Source organism: Sinohyriopsis cumingii, chromosome 17 (assembly GCF_028554795.1).
Source record: "Sinohyriopsis cumingii isolate HCF-2022 chromosome 17, ASM2855479v2, whole genome shotgun sequence".
In the NCBI taxonomy this organism is placed as follows: domain Eukaryota; kingdom Metazoa; phylum Mollusca; class Bivalvia; order Unionida; family Unionidae; genus Sinohyriopsis; species Sinohyriopsis cumingii.
Genome location: NC_142977.1, coordinates 37866152 through 37882257, shown reverse-complemented (window position 1 = coordinate 37882257; position 16106 = coordinate 37866152). Strand labels below are relative to the sequence as shown.

The following is a 16106-nucleotide window of genomic DNA, read 5'->3' as shown; positions in this document are numbered from 1 at the left end:
TAATTTTTGCATGGCTTATTAAATAATGGAGGATGACAAATTGGTCCAACATTACTCACCTGGATTTTTTATGTAACTTAACAGATGACCATTTCAGTAAGGAGGAATATGTAGTATTGTAAGAACACAACTTACAGTACTATACCTTAACTATCCCCAAAATATTATATTATGTTGCTATATCCCGATAAAAATTTCAATGCAGTTTTTTCTAGAAGTCATCTGAGGTCAAGTGTAAGACCACCTCATTAATATCTGTAGATCTTGCTGAATTCTTTAACGATCTTGAAGATATATGCCTTTATTCCAAGTTCGAACAAAATCGATCAGAACTGCAGATTCAAGATGAATGATTCATTTTCTCTCAGAAACTGAGTTAAAAAATCACATAAAATTCAATTAGCCATTCTGTTATACAGATTGAACAAATCTGAACGCATGATTGAGTAAGTGATCAAACTCGGATTGACAGCCTGGTGTTTCTGGTCTGTCCAAATCACTGTTGGTGATTAGTTGTTATTATTATATTTCTTTCCTTTTCACTCTCTTTACTGGCCTCTTCAGGTTGTCAACCTCTTAGTTGCAGACGGTACTCTTTTCCACCATGCAATGCAAGTGTGGAGCTATTTTCTTTCCTTCTAAAATAAAAATATAGTACCCAACCTAAATGCATGTCAGATTTCTTTTTTCCTGGGATCAAACAATGTTCCCACTCTCTTCTGTGCCAGATTTCGTAAATCAAATATCAAGAGAAATATGGACATTCTACCCTAATGCACAACAAACCTATCATCATAAATCAATGTCTTGTCAGTGGCTACTCATAGTCTTAATTGAGAACCATGAGATAATTAGCCCTCTCTGATACTCTTATTGCTCCACTGAGGCTATACATTTTCCAGCCAATCAGTACATTCCTCAATTCTCTGTTGAAGAGAATTCACAACTTAATTACACTCATATTAATGGACTTCTCCCATTGTCCTAACTAAATTACTTTGCTACTTAGTGATTCATTGACAGTTTTCCAGAAATAGGAAAGACTCATCCTCATCATAAATTATACAAATCATTTAAGACACATAATTTACATATTCACACAATTTTGTATCAAAAGAAATGCATGAAATATTACACTACATGGTTTCTTTTACATACAAAACAACTAAATCTGAAATCAAACAGATAAAGAAATATTGTACATTCTTACAATATTACATGAATCATTTAACATGCACAATTATTCCTGAACTCAAGGAAACATTAAAGTATGAATTTAAAACAAATAAAGTAAACAATAATTACAACGTACATCAATGAATATACACTGCATTCAATCAAGACTAATCTAAGTTCGATATTAGCTCTTACCATGATTCTCTCTCTCTCTCTTTTGTGTCTATCACTTTCCAACATGCATCCTTTAAGTAATTTTTTTAACAAGTAAGGATTCTTGCTATTTTTACTCTGAGTCAACTTTGTGGCTTCCTACTTAAACTTTTACTGATTACTATTAGGAGAAGAACTACTTTAAAACCCTGAATTCCATCTGGGAACACACACACACACACACACACACACACTCGTTTAGCTTAGCAGTCCTAAAAGTTCCATATCAAGTCTAGAAGCATAGAGCATTCCAATTTGAATTCAAAACTTGAAAGTACTGATGTACCAATAGCCTGGAACAATGTCAACAGTCTTGATGTAACACAATGATATAATCCAAAAAGTCTCCAAATGAATTCACAATAATCCAAAAAACACTGATTTTATCTGAAATTATTATGTAGCATTTTGTAGTTTTAGTGAATAATTTAAATAAATAAATCCTATCTAATTAAAATTGAACAAAACTAAAAGACTGATTCTATTTTGGATATTAAGATAGAAATGTGTAATTCTAATAATAATAATAATAATAATAATAATAATTCCTTATTTATAGAGGGTGACTCATTAGTCAAGGACTATTCTTCCTCAAGGCCCTCTTAAGGAGAGTATAACAATGCAGATTATATGAAGATAAATCCTATTGTAAAAAAATTAATTACAAGATGACCAGGATGAGGGTCATCTTAATAGAAATTTCTATCGAACTGTAAACAAAATTGTTTCCGGAATCTTCCAGGGTCAGAAGCAAGGCTGTATCCAGAACTCAAAACTAAGTAAACAATGAAACATGCTTACCATACATGACATTAGGCATATAAGCCCAAAGTTCCACCCTCAAATTATGGACAAAGGTCAATCACACAATACAAATGAAATATACACAACACAAGCTGGAACAAAATCAAATCAAAAAATAGATTCCACTGTGGTAATAAATACAGTCAACTAGATGAAAAATCATCTCATTAACATGAGTGTATCTCACTTAGTACTAAACCTGTCCACGCTGTCCAACACATATATTCCAAGCTTGAACAAAATTGAATCAGAAACATTGCCTGTGAATGGAGTTCTTCAAATTATGATCAGTTCATGAACTTGATAAACTCTTGTTGAACTCAACGTGAAATGGGCTGTTTATGAACTACAGTTCTTGAACAGTTAATGAATAACATAAGAACAACCATTCAAGAACAATAATACATCATAATAGTTCAGGAATGATTCTTGAATGGGTATGTGAACATATTAGGAACAGTAAAATCTACTAAAATTAATTTAAATAACTGATAATAACTCATGGACTGTTCTTGAAAGAATTCTAGAAGTTGTTAAGAACATTTAAAGTAGCAAATCTGCAGTTAAATTCATGAAAAATTGCTGAAAGTTCACCTCAAGCAAAAGTAGGTCATGGTGACCATAATGCAAAAAGTGAAGCTGACGATGGCACTGTGTCCATTGTGCATCATGTGCTGTCCACCCTTCAGCATATATCAAATTAGCTGGAAACAAAAGAACCCGAAATGAAAAATGTATGGTTAAATGATTTTTTACACAGCAGGATTCAATGAAAGAGGTTATTTCTGTCATAAGTTTAACCTTTAACATGCATGCATGCTCTGTTTTCAAGTTACTTAAAATTAAACTTGCGTTCTAGAAAATGTCTGAAAAGAATAACGAGGTGGTTAATAATCTAATAATAGAATTCCGTCTTAAAGTTTACAAAACAATGATATGAGAAAGTATCATTATTTTTGATCACCTCATTAATCCTTTATCGTTTGAATCCAACATGAAATGTAAGTTCACAGACACTCTCATTTTCTGACTAACAGCTTACTACAAAATAAAGTTTCAAGTCAAATGTTTATTGCAAAATACAATCCAAGTTCAACAAAGGTCCTAATATTTTTGTTTCCAAAAGATACTGGGGTGGGGTTGGGGGTAAAGCTAACTGCAATCATGCAATAATAAGCTGTTACTATAGTGGATCTTTAAGCTTTTTCATGCTGAAAAACCACCATCCATTTGTTGTGAATACATATCCCAGAGTGAAGGATCATCAGTATAATGCAATCAACTAGAGCACATGGCTTGGGGCATGCACAGAACTGTCCTGTTTTTCACAAATAATTCTGCCAGGACATCAGAGCAGAGTGGGAGTAGGGCATTCAACAATAGCAACAGGTAGGTACTGACAATTAAAATTAGTTTTAAACCCTCCAAAAAACTACATCTTAATAGCAGCAATTACTTATCAACTGCTACTGCGTAGCTGAATTTGACAGCTAAGTGGATAGGTTGCTTTCTCATTATAACTGATCAAGAACAGAGAACATGGAATGCACTTGCTGCTAGTAGTGGGTATATAGGGGGAATCTCAGCTAAAACCCTATTTTGTATTAGAACAACAGCACGATTACCCCCTCCCAGACCCCCATGTTAGTCTAAACAAAATATTAAAACAGCTTGTTGAGGCAACAGTGTCAATTTCGTTACTGATTACCTGTTACAACAATGATTTAATTATAGATCATTACTGTAGTAATGTAACATAATTTTTTAGCAACAGCGAATTGCACAAATCTCAATTTGACTCAAAATTTAGATATTGCTCTGGTCACATGGGTGAATGTGCTAAAAATATCTATCCACTAATAATAACATGCAGGGTTTCCCACAACATGGTCACTTGGTTGAATCTGTTAAATACCTATGCGCTATAACTCATTGGGATTTACATGTCGGCCAAAATTTGATTTTTGTACACTCTGTAGAGAAATCTGTACCTGTTACATTAAAAATAAATTTTAAAATACAAGAATACTTGATAAATAAATTATATGATCCTAATATGTGTACACATTTAATTTTTATACATCTGTGTCTGTCTGTTCACAAATATAGTACAGTATACAGATATATTCTCTGAAAACCATCCATTTTGCTGCAGGCTATTTAGGAACATTCTTGAGTATTGTGAAAGTAGACCTGTTTTGCTTGACTAGCTCTACCTGTGGACTACAGATACAAGTACAAATTTTGATATATTATTTATTTTTTGTAAATAACACTATTTATACTTACATATTCTGTGAAAACCAATTGCAGGCTGTTTAGGAACATTCTCGAGTATTGTGATAACAGACCTGTTTCGCTTGACTAACTCTACATGTGCACTATATACACGTATAAGGATTTCTCCCCACTCGGCAATATATGTAGTACAAATTTAGATATATATAAATTTTTGTAAATAACACAATTTATATATTTTATTTCAGCTGAATATTCTTCAGCATGGAATAGTTATAAATTATCTGAAATGTTATTGATTTATCATCAGCAGGTATTTATATTAAGTTTTAACAAATATCTCTCAAAGCTGCATAGTCTAGTGGTAATGTCACTGGATTACCAAACCATTATTGGTATACTTCGCAGGTTCGAACCCCGGACTCAGCATATAAGCGTTCAAAAGTCAAACAGAAAACGTACCAATAGTTGACAATTTGTGCATATCCATCACCAGTCAAAACTGGTGGTGTTGCGGTTTGGCACCACATCAGGTTTACCTAAGAGTGGGTATGCAAAAATTGTCAGAAATCAGTGTGTATACTGTTGACTGTAGAACCATGGATGGCGCGAAATTTATGAACAACCTTCTGAGTTTCTAGTATTTCATTTCCTATCTAGAAATTCACATGGGGTATGTCCATGTGACTATAAAGGGGAAACACGTCCCCTGCACCCCTTTATGGTAAAAATCGACAGTAGAGGTAAAGAGCCCAAAATAGCCAGAAATAAATATAGCCAGAAAGACATGAAAGATATAGCCAGAAAGACATGAAAGATATAGCCAGAAATACATGGAAAATTCAAAAGTAAAAATAGACCTCATTGAAGGATACCCCACGAAGGCAGAAATTTAAAAAATGAGAAAACATCATTGAAGGGTACCCATGAAGAGACCCCATGAATGGATATAAACTGGCACAAACAAAAATAACTGGCAATAAATTGGCAACTAAACTGGCACAGACAAAAACCTCAGCCTCTGCGGTCTATTCTTGCTGCTTAAAACGATATAATAATTATCTATATACAAGTTTTTATTACAGTGATTGGCTACTGAAACAGAGCCTTGTATATTTTTTTGCATCATTTTTACTTGATTATCTCCCCTATTGTTGTTCAAACTGTTACTAAAAATCAAATAAAAATATTCACATTTTATTACACATAAAAATCATCACAATGTGTCACATATAGTTTATATTATCATGCATTGGTCATTCCAATGGTTCCATATTTTTTTTGCATCATTTTTTTACTCTCTTCTGTCCGCCATTTGGTCAGATCACCCCATCCAGCTGCTAATCTGATGCATCGGGAAACATAGGAGTGAGCCTCAGATGCTTGCATGGGTGCTACCAGTCAGGAATCTGTCCTGATTCATCCACCAAACCAAATACATGTAGTACAAAAGTATGGTCCTAGAGGATTCAGAGTTGGTAGAGATATTTCTGCCATGTGAGAAGGAGAAATATGTTGAAGGCGCATATGTCCTAAAGGAACCAGATCCACAGTGGTGCTTAAGGTTCCAATAGGGACATGTAACGTAGAGCAGACAACAAAGTTTCAACTTGTAGCAAGTGCAGTGCATATGTGATCCAGTAGAACCTGGCCTTAGTTGTGTTTCATGAATAATTCATTCCCATATAAATGAAGACATGAGATGGAACGAGTTCCAACTTCAAGAGTTAATTTGGACCAACTATGGAACCTGATGGGTGGACCGAAAGAGATTCTGAATGGTGGAATCCGTAACAAACAAATCTTCCTGGTCTAAGCTAATCTGGAAGAATTTGCAATGTGAAGAAAATATCGGGATGTGCAAATAGGCATCTTTAAAGCTCCTTTGGAAGAGAAAAGTTTAGAGATAGATTACAATGCAAAATTTTCCACCTTTCTTTGTAACCAGGAAGATTCAGGAATAGAATGCTGGAGATTGATCGGTCAGAGCCCTCTGGACTGATCTTTCTACAAAAGGGTGTGCACCTCCTCCATCAATTTTGCCATGTTGGACTGGTGAAAGAACATGGGGGTCTTTGACAGCAGGTTGATCTCAAAACGAGAGTTCATAACCCTTGCTCATGATGGAAAAGGACCCAAACATAGTCCATGATTGTCAACAAAGCCTCAGACAAGAGACCTAGATGATCACCTATGGGGATGTTATTATGCTGGGAGAGTGATGCATGGCAAAGATTTGGGTCCCTAGGACTGTTCTCCTCCTCCTGTTTTGGCAGGAAAGAAAGGTGGATTAGAGAACTTCTTCTTGAGGGAGGTCAGAGGTGACTAGCCCAACTTGTAATCTGAGGTTGCATATTAGGCTGGGGCAGCATCCAGAATGCATTGTAAGGTGGCTAGATTCAATGAGGATTTTCTCACCATACTAAAGAATATAGCTAAGAAGATGTCAATATGTGAAGCTATGGGGACTAGTAACCTGGCTTTCTCTTCCATGGCTTCAATTGCTTTGATGGGAAAGAGTTCCCAGGCTCCCACTGAAAATACACATTTTCTTCCTTCTTTGGATGAGCAAGCATCCAACACAGAAAGCTTAGTAGGCCACTTCAGGGATTATGTCCAGTTACTGGCAGTAGAGACCTGACAGCTCAACACTGAGGAATGGAACACACCATCCTCAACACTCCCCTAAAGAATGTCCTACAGACATCCTGATATTATTCTGAATTTTAAAAAAAAGAAATATTGACAATACATTTAAATGCCATGCGTACACTCAGCTGGTCGTATGCAGTGCATACTATGAACACCCTTGTATATGCACTAGGTTAACAATTTTGAAGACACGTTTTACCTTGGTTTATTTTCTTTTGTTTCTCAAAGCAACCTTTTACTGAAGAAAAATATTTTTAAAAATGCAGACATGAATGCAGTAACATTTGTTTTCTCTTCTCTCTTCCAGTCCAAGCGCAAACAATATCAATAAACAACGTGCTGAAGGAAATGACAATAACGTGATTCTTCATAGAGAGATAGATGTTAATACACAAGCCTCTCATTGCCCTTTAATATTAGGCAGGTTTTGATGCTATTCCTTAACACAATTACTTACCAATACCTAAGAAAATCATGCTGACAATTCCCTGCTCTGTGTGATGTATTCACATCTGACTGGTTTCTTGGCACAAAAAAGGATAAGATAAACAGCAGCAATAGGTAAGTAATTGCTGAGATCAAATGTCCAAATCAAACACCTGTTGCAGCATAAGCTATTACACTAAATTATGGCTACAAATGCATTTCTTAAAAAAAATTAAAAATTTCAAAGAAGCTCTGTTCTATTTTTGTATGTTACATACAAAGATAATATGTCACAATACTGGGGAATATCAGATAACTATGATTTTGAACAATATCTTACAATGAATAAAAACACTGATGAAGCTACACAAACAATTTAGAATTTATAAACGTTAATATTATCACTGGAAATATATACAAAAATCTGGCTGGTGATGTAATTAATTTCATAATTGAATATGCAAAACAGCATATTTATAAATGCTGATTTACGGTAATAGAGATTGTCAAAATTTGGCTCAGTTCAAAAAGATTCTTGCTTTTAATTTCAGTAAGTAAACTGCAAATAGGAAATGCTTAACATAGCAGAACAAAACTTTAATTAACACATTAACCCCTGGTGACGAGTTTAAGTGGCAGGAGGTAGTAGCCTCCTGCCAAGCTCTGTAATGTCAAGGTCATGTATGATACACTAAAGTCGGTGGTATTATAGAAAGGTAGACAGATGTAGCTCTACAATGATACCAAAAAACCTGGAATTTCTAGTTGCACTACAAAATACGGAGGGAAAAACCGCCTTTTTTGGACCCGATCTTTTAATACCCAAAATTGGCCCGTGGTCGGAATCTGATTTTATGTCTGGATTTTGGACCTTTTGGTCTCAGATCTAAGGCAGACCAGTATGAACTGCAAACAGACAAATGAACCTTTCCAAAGAGTAGGATCAGATGGGCATTTGGAATAAAGAGTGGTCTTGATATGAAAATAATGGGTCTGTTAAGCACGAAAAAAACAACAACTCTTACCCTTCTGCTCATGTGCGAGCCAAATAGCCAATGAAAAACAATGCTTGTAACTAGGCAGTTTGTTATTGCAAGATTACCTGGAAGTTGGTGTTCTAGGATTTATTCAGAAATAGCTTTCAAAATGTGTTTCCTACTCAAATTTCAGACGAAAACGACAATAACCTCCAGGGGTTAATGTGTTAATGAGTGCATTTTGATGACGTTACCAAATATGAATATTCCTTGCATATTTAATCACTTGTGCATCAACACTGCGCATAAATTACAAATTTAGCGAGTCCTTGATGATTTGTAAAAAAATTCAAAAAACCTTGTTAATAAAAGTAAAAGTCAGACCCCATATAGGTTGCATGTGAAAATACCACAAAGCTACAATATTGTAAGGTGATGGAGATAGAAATCACATCATAGGCCAGCATTTACAAACAGAGCTAGAATAAACATCAGGATGCAATGTGAGATCTTTTGGGAACATAAATGTAACATTGTTTTGGTAGAGTACCATGACTCTATGCAAATTTCAGATCTTTTGGGGACATAAATGTAACATTGTTTTGGTAGAATACCATGACTCAATGCAATGTGAGATCTTTTGGGGTCATAAATGTAACATTGTTTTGATAAAGTACCATGACTATGCAATGTGAGATCTTTTGGGTACATAAATGTAACATTATTTTGGAAGAGTACCATGACTCTATGCAGTGTCAGATCTGGGTACATAAATGTAACATTGTTTTGGTAGAGTACCATGACTATATGTAATGTGAGATCTTTCGGGTACATACACATAACATTGTTTTGGTAGAGTACCATGACTATATCATGCAATGTGAGATTTTTTGGGTACATACACGTAACATTGTTTTGGAAGAATACCATGACTATATCATGCAATGTGAGATCTTTTGGGTACATACATGTAACATTGTTTTGGTAGAGTACATGACTCTCCTTGAGTATACAAAATTATAAGAGAGAAAAAAAATTATATGATTGTGAAATATGGAAAATTTACACTTCCACAGATAGCACAAAGTTTATGATATTGTTTTCATTACAGTAGAACCTGTCTTGAAAGACCACCTCTTTTGCCAAAAAGATATGGCCTCTCAAGACAGGTGGTCTCTCATAACAGGTCATACGGCTATATAATCATTAAATTTGTGCACTGAGAACATGGTCTCTCAAGACAGGTGGTCTCACATAGCAGTGGTCTTTCAAGACAGGTTTTATTATATTACAGTAACAAATTTGGCAACATTTTGGAGACTTTTGTGATTATTGGTGTACAAATAAGTTTTGTAACTTTCCAAAAGACGGCTTGTGGTAATATAACTGTTTTCAAAACATAACCCTTTCTCTGCAAAATCTGGGACAAATGAACAAATAATGGTATTCATTTTAAATGTCATTTTTATCACAATGATTACATTTCATTTTCGTCCCTCAAATGGTGTATTATCCCAATGACCAGTTTCAACAAGCCGTCTTTGGAAATCCTGAACTTTTTATCAGTGGTAAATACTGATTCCTGGGTAACAATAATAGTTTTCCATGTTCAAGTCTTCATTTAAGCAATGGTAAAATTTCCCAATGGATCATAAGGTTACCGACAACTGCCATTCCTGTATATAAAGGTCTTTTAAAGTTTCTTTTATCATGAGTTTTTTCCTTTCAGATTAGTAATATATTCATAATATAGGCAGTCAAGTCAAACACCAGTTATCAGTATTCTTTATGCTATTCATCCATTTGTAAGTATTAGCGTTAACACTGGCCTCATGAAAAAGCATTTGATGACAGAGTCTAGTGAGTTTAGCCCATTTACCATTGATAACAAACATCCAAAATCCCATCAATCATGATATTATCATAGCAACAATAGGTTTTCTTCGTAGTTCTGAATAAAGCACATAAGCAGTATTACTTTCCTCAGTTTTATATTTTTGAAACATCTGATATAACATTTTTCAATAACTGTGGTACTTTCAAATCCCCAAACTTCTCACCTGTAAAGTAAAATGGGTTATATAATATGATTGAAAAAATGTAATTGCAGGTCTATGGAAAAATTTAAGCATCTGATTTTTGGGGTAAAGCAGATGCAGGGCTTTTCTAACTTGATCAACACTGTATTTATTAATTTAACAAGTGTTCATTTTTATATATATAAAAAAACACCTAAGTAATTAAATTCAGCATATATGTCTATTAGATTATCGCTCATTGTAAATCTATTATTTATTATCTTTTTGTTTGTCTTTGTGAAATTTATACTCAATTTCCATAGCTCGGAGTATTCACAAAACATACTTAAATTATGGGAAGATTTTTTGTCAATAACAATCGATGGTTCTTGTGCAAGAGTTAACAGTCTTGGAGTTACTTGTTAAATTTCCCACCTGTCTGTTACCTGAATTTTCACACATACTAGCAAATGTATTTCCTAATATTGATTACCAGCAGAAAAGATGGTATCTGATAGATATTAGGCAACTTCCTATCTGCCACATTAAACATATAAACTGCATACAAGACTTTCCTATATTACGAGATTCTTTCATATTTTAGATGTATTAATAGTACGATCTGGAAAGTACATATTCTGCCAGTGTTTCTTAGAGGAATATACAGGTAAGTAAAAAGCTAAATAACAAGTAAATTTTCAAGGTTATATTAATGCATAATCTGTGTCAAATTAGTCTGTCAAGAAAAGGTCCTGATTGTTCAATCTAACCATATAAATATTGAATAGAAACTCTAGATATAATATTGACATCGGCTGTATTTTTTTTCACCTTACAGTAACACAAAATTGTCTATACCGGTAACTACCTATATTTTTTGGCTTACTGAAAAGTAGTTGCAAAACTTCAAAATTTTGACAAACTGCATTTGTCATCTATGTTAATAAAAACAGTTATATATTTCCTCTTACAATATTTGGGGTTTTTTTAAAGCTTTTTCTTCACTTATAATTTTAAAATATTCTTTTAATCCACAAGGTCAACAGCTTTTTTTTATAAATTTATCTATTTTTATAAACCGTTCCATTGCAAGTTACACATCCTCTATTCAAACATTTATTATTTTTTTTAAATCAGCTTTGCATAACTTTTGCATGAAGAGATTCTCTTCACAACCCAATCTGTGATTCTCTACATTCATTATCATAGGTTAAATCCCTTCATTTCCTTCAGAAAGAGAAATGGAAATTTTAAAGTAAAAAAACTTATTACTTTACATACAATTTTAAAACCATTTAAAACTGCTCAGGATTCCACCTATCTGTACAAAGCCTTTTCATAATAAAATTCAGTGGAGAGAGTAAAGTCTATTTACCAAACTTAAACAAAACGGGATAAAAAATACTGTCTCTTGACTGGTAACAAGTTGACCGAGAGGCGAGACAAGTGTATGTGTAGATCTCCAGTAACAGTGAACTTGTGTAAGATCTGGATCATATAACTAAAATTAAGGTCTGAACTAATACACTGATCAGAAATATGGCTTCCAAAGAGGCAATAAGCCCAACCAGTATTGTCAAAACAGGTTTGTTTTTATACATCATAAATCCAACACAATGGAGATGGAACATTACTAAATTCCAAAACTGATCATAGAAATTGAATGGGTGAACATGTGTATGGATCTTTCCTTATTTCATCGATTTTTATCGTATTTGCTGATTTTTTGGGCATAATACAAACATAAAGATTTATTTTATGAATGAAATTATATTACTAAACTCCTTCTGAATCCCAGCAACTGTAAAGATTTTAAGCTTAGCTGAATTACAGAATAACTCAATGAAAAAATGACAGACACCTCAACTTTTTTGTACTAATTATTTCTGCTAATTTCCTCACCTATTCTGATTAAAGATCATTTTCCTTAATTGTGGACAAAATCTGTGCAGTCACCCTGAACAACAACTGCTTAATTGGTCATAATTTTACTACAAGTGGTTGATGCTCAACCAAATCAATTAACTGTAATAGCATTAGGGACAAGTACTTTATTTTAACACACACTCCCCTGGACAAGTGTCTCAATTAACTGTAATAGCATTAGGGACAAGTACTTTATTTTAACACACACTCCCCTGGACAAGTGTCTCAATTAACTGTAATAGCATTAGGGACAAGTACTTTATTTTAACATACACTCGCCAGGACAAGTGTCTTTTGGACAATCTGCATAATTTATTAAAATTACAAGTTTTGATTGTTATATTTAAAAAAGTAAAACTGAATTTTCAATCATGCGATGTAAAGAAGCCAAAATATATCTTTGCTATATAACTGTACAAAATCATCTGGACATTACCAGTACATATCCTGCAAAAGAGTCAGTGATGTTCCAATTAATACATTTTAAGTTCTTGTTGTTGGTTTGATGCCATGTTTCATCACGTTATTGACGATACATGATGACCAGTATAATAGGTAGAGGAGGAACCTGGGAAAAAAACATTAAGAACCACAGACCCACAGGACGCTACTGGCAAGCCTTCTGACATATTACACAAACTGGCTGAGCCTGACACCCAAACTCATGCAGGCAGAGGTGAGATGACAAAGATCAGTAATGACAAGTGCATTTAGACCACTCTGGCACCTGGGCATCAATATTTTACATAAAATGACCAAATAATCAATTACATATATAGTGTCTGGTAAAATTAATTCTCTACCATTTCCACTGGGTTTGTGACACTTTCAATGCGACTGCTCCCATGGCCTAAGTGGTTATAGTGTCTGAGATGTCACGGGTTCAAACCCCCCCAAAAAAATGATACTAGCAGATGCCTCATTTGGCACTCAGCATTAGGAGTTTAGTGCAATGACTGGTCGGCCTGGTGTCAGGATAATGTGACTGGGTAGTACAAGATGCTACATGTCTGCAGCATGATACCCCAGTGCTAGACATTAATATAAACTGCCACACTGCAAAAATCATAACAATATGACTGAAAAATGCAAATCACACACACACACACACACACACTTTCCAAATGCCACTTGTCCATAGGACAAGTATTTCAAAATAAAAAGCGAACTTGTGACAGACTCTAGTATAAGACGAGTTAGTCATAAAGGATAAAGATTCAGTATAGTTATTACAATTTTATATTTATAAGAGCATGTAATTTGTTCTGGGACATCATCTGGTGATTGTCAAAACAATGGTCATCAAGGTCATGTAACAGGAGGCAATACAAGAAACCTGAGTCAGGAAATCAAGCATAGTATGTACATCTGTCTCATTTTCAGGCATACATACAATCACTAGACTAAAAAGGCTTGTCATGCACCCACAAATATTACAATTGACATCTGACTTGGTGGTGCTGGTGGAGGAGCAGAATAACTGCAATATTTGTGCTGAAGCTTAACTTGTTCCAGTCTCGTTATTTTACATATCTATAAACTCATTTTGTTTTGTGTCTTGCTATAGTACAAGTCATAAAGTTCATGTAGGCATTCAATACCGAATATTTCAGTAATGCGTGTCATCTTTTAGAATTCGATTCTACATACCTTAAGTGGCAAGCATTCACTTCATTTGGATTCATATACATCCATATTCCTTTGGAAGGTTATTTAGACACCTCGATAGGTGCTTATGGCAAAATCAACGTTAAAGTACATATACATTTTTGGACAAAATACACCGAAAGGTGTGATCCAGTACAATTCGGATTGAATGTCGCACACTATGATGTCACAGTGAAAGTTATGTATATTGATAAACAAATGTGTACTACTGTACCCTCGATTGTGACGATTCCACTCGATGCACTCTGATTTTAAAAGTTCATAGCAACTGATAATTTTTGTCTGGAAGTTTCTTGGTGACAGCTAAGGTGCAGAGCATTCGATAATCTGGATTGAATAGACTTTGGTTAAAGACAATTTGTGTTAAATTTTAAAAGAACAATTCCTATTTAATTTAAGATGAGTAAATGCACATACATGTGACTTGTATTATACAAGTAGACAAGTCAAAACTGTCACAGTCAGTTGTGTCAGTGCATATATATATATATATATATACACACACACACACACACACACACACACATATATATATATATATATATATATATATATATATATATATATATATATATATATATATACAAATGTTATTTATTATTATAATAGTATGCTTCAACAAGCCACCCACTAGTCCTACAATGTAAGACACTGACCCCGATATTTATGTTTTGGGGTCCACCCCAAAACATAAATCTCAGGGTCGATGTCTTACATTGTAGGACTAGGACTATCTGTAGTCCTACAACGTAAGACACATCACCCGATATTTTTGTTGGGGGGGAGGATGCACTGAAAAAAACATGTGGTATGTCTTACGTTGTAGGACTATGACTAACTGTTGTACTAGTCCTACATGTAAGACCTCGATATTTATGTTGTGTGCGTCACTACAACAACTAACATGTCCTATGTTTTACACTAGGACTAACTGTAGTACAGTACTAAATGCTAGCCACCTACCCACCACCACCCTTGTCAACTTCACACCTGTGTAGCTTCATTTATAATTTATGTTCCTACTCCGAGTTTTAACTTATTAAATCTCTCTTTGGATTAATGCTTTCAAAGACAAATTATGATCTGACTCACCATAAACCGCTAACCTTACTCATTTATCACAATATCGCTATAGCTTTGAAGTCGTGTATGCTGTCTTCCATGAAGCGGAAGGTCAAGGCCGCTTGGTAGAAACTCGAGCCATCTTACAACAACGAAGAAACGTAATGTTACTCAGAATTGTCAACGTTTAAACCGAGGACACAGTTTTATACAGGAAATCGCTGCTGTGTCTTTTTCATTTTTTATAGTTATTAATATATAATGAAAGATATCTCCTACGCAACATGTTAATTATTTCATTATTATGAAGGTCTTGTTACAACTTTTTAAAAAATGAAAAGTACCGTTAACGATAGCTATAAACGTTTGTACATAGCGCCTATATTTATGCCAATGCAAAGGTTCCGTATTTGTTTTACTTTTGTACGCATATCGAATGTGAAGGAAAATGAAGGGGAAAAAAGGATCTTTGATAGCTTGGTTCATTATTTGTTTTTGTTTTTTTTTTGTCTTGTGTTTTTATTTTTGGGTTGGTTTTTTTAATTCTTTTTTTAAATTTTGTTTATATTTTTGTCTCTGTAATGATTAATCCGAGTTTTCTCTGACCCTTGCCACCCCCTTTTTGATATAACATAAATGTCCAAATATTAAAAAAAAAAGGGGTGGCAAGGGTTAGAGGAAACTCGGACTATGTAATGATATTTTAAATAACTTTTCTTGCAAGGGAAGTTTATGATTAAAAAAAAAAAAAAAAAAAAAAAAAACACATTATGATGAAATACGTGTGCCTGTACACTATCAATTTAGTTTTTAATTCAGAATGTCAACAACAACAAAAAATAGGTGATCAATGTAAAATGTCTGAAAGTCACGTTTAGACATGGTCAAACATCGACGTACGTAGAGGATTCGCCGTCTAAATATATAGACCTAGCCCTGTAGCTTG

At 34.1% G+C, this 16106-nt stretch overlaps 1 protein-coding gene across 1 annotated transcript in view; it reads right to left on the bottom strand.

Annotated features, from left to right (window-relative positions):
* The window catches only part of LOC149778447 (breast cancer anti-estrogen resistance protein 3 homolog), a 149776-nt gene extending 134398 nt beyond the window's left edge, over positions 1-15378 (bottom strand). Inside the window, exon 1 of the mRNA XM_089938478.1 lies at positions 15191-15378. The gene's annotated coding sequence lies outside the window, so the exon portion shown is untranslated. The remainder of the gene's footprint in view (positions 1-15190) is intronic.
* Between the last annotated feature and the right edge of the window lie 728 nt (positions 15379-16106).